General features: G+C 36.5%; 1 long non-coding RNA gene across 1 annotated transcript; it reads right to left on the bottom strand.

Annotated features, from left to right (window-relative positions):
* Positions 1-600: 600 nt before the first annotated feature.
* Positions 601-1,221, bottom strand: LOC122036571. The gene is made up of 2 exons (XR_006127407.1): positions 1,023-1,221; positions 601-923 (listed from the first exon to the last, which is right to left on the bottom strand). It is a non-coding gene; the product is annotated as an uncharacterized LOC122036571 (long non-coding RNA).
* Positions 1,222-2,121: the final 900 nt, after the last annotated feature.

Genomic DNA, 2,121 nt, shown 5'->3' on the forward strand with positions numbered 1-2,121 from the left:
TAATTACTCTTTCAATTAAAAGTCGAGGGACTTGTGTTGGACTGAGGTATTCATTGTTATGATCCTTCCATGCAACCTCCACCGTATCCATCAGTTTCTTAACAATATGCTCTAACTATCCCAAGACGATGATGAGGCATGGATTCGCTTGACCTCCTCTGCCTGCAATCGCTATAATTGGAGGGATTTGCGGTGACCATGGAGACACTCCTCTGCTTGTCGTAAGCGATGGCGGCAAGCTCCGCTGGCCATGAGAGCGCTCGAGTGCATCGATCAATTTCATTCGACCCAAGCGACGGGATTTTAAAACTGTTTCTCATATGCTTTGCGTGTGACTGGGAGATTGTCTCTGTTTGAGGGTTGTGATTATATCACGCTCGCGATATCGAATCATCTACCGTTCATTTTTCCACTCTTTTGTTCATCATCGTTTTTGTAATGAAGTTGAATAGGAACAAGCTACGAAAGGAATTCCTATAATTAACAACTTTCAATTGTAGATTGTTTTTTTTTTTTACTTTAAATTAATTGGAAGCAGAAAATTCATCTCCACAGCTAATCATACTAATAAAAGAAGTTAGCTAAGACAAAGATTCCCTCTATTCTTTCTACTTGCCACCCTTTCCATAAAAAATAATTAAAAAAAACAATGACTGCTTTTGGGAGATCAACAATGGCGGTGTTAGCGCCCTTAACTATTTATTCTGCATGGCTCTATGGTAGCAGCTAAGCTCCGCATTGGCTTCTACTCCCAAACCTGCCCTACCGCCGAAACCCTCATAAGGTAAACCTTCAATGACGCTGTCGGGAAGACTGACGATATCGGCGCTGACCTTCTACGGATGCATTTCCACGACTGCTTTGTCATTGGTTGATCTCCGCATCCTTTTCTGCCGTGTTCCCGTTCGCCGAATCGATGAGAACTGATCCATCAATTGAATACGATCATAAACTCAAGGAAAACATTCAGACGTAGCAACAAAGTTTCGATCGATATGCATGCAATCGATATATATACTTACTGACTCTGACAAAGAAGTCGTGGAAATGCATCCGGAGAAGGTGAGCGTCGATGTCGTCAGTCTTCAGGACATCGGCATTGAAGGCTTGCCTGATGAGGGTTTTGTCGGTAGGGTAGGTTTGGGAATAGAAGCCAACTCGGAGCTTGGACGCACCGCCATTGTTGATCTCCCTCAAGAAGCCAATCTTTTTATCTTTCTTATTTTTTGGACGGGTGACAAAGTGAAAGAATCGAGCCCCTATTTATAGGAATCGTGGTGTGCACGGATTAGCTTTGCGCCAGCTCTCCATGGAAATTAAGGGTATATAAGGTATAGTGAGAGGTGGCACGAATTTTCTAAATAATGAAGATTTAGGACATATTATTATAATATGTCCTAAATGGATTAGATTTGCACCAGCTCTCCATGGAAATTAAGGGTAAATAAGGTCTGGTGAGAGGTGACACGGATTTTCTAAATAATGAAGATTCAGGATATATTATGAAATATTCGATCATATCCATATCCATGTGCGTTTTCGATTTACTACCAAATTAGTTGGGTGATTTATTATCGAGACATTTAATTTACAAGTGGAATAGTCGTTTTAGAGGAATTAAAATTTAGACTTTATTTTTTTTACTAAATCTAAAAAATAGTAGAATGATAATGGATTAATTTTTTGTGGGATTTTATCTATATTCTCTGTTCGTGGATATTTCATGCCTCTATTGTCCATCCATATAAGTTATTTACCAATATTATATGAATTGACTCTTACCTACAACTCCAACTCCACGGATAAACTGCATGCTCTGATTATAATAAAACACATTATCATATTTTATCAAAAAGCTTCTCCAGCATTTTTTGATACATGTGCATCTAACCGTGCTATTTTGTTTTTATAAAATGTCAATTTTAATTATTTTATTTAGAATAGGGATCTTTAATAATTAATTTTAATAAAATAAAATAAAATTATATTAATATTTTTTATATTTAAAATAATTTTAAAATTTATTAGTAATTTTAAAATAATTTTTTTATATTTTTTTATACTGTTATGATTCATTCTAATTTCACATCTTAGGATTAACAACATCGCGAGCAGAGAAGT

Source organism: Zingiber officinale, unplaced genomic scaffold (assembly GCF_018446385.1).
Source record: "Zingiber officinale cultivar Zhangliang unplaced genomic scaffold, Zo_v1.1 ctg175, whole genome shotgun sequence".
NCBI lineage: Eukaryota > Viridiplantae > Streptophyta > Magnoliopsida > Zingiberales > Zingiberaceae > Zingiber > Zingiber officinale.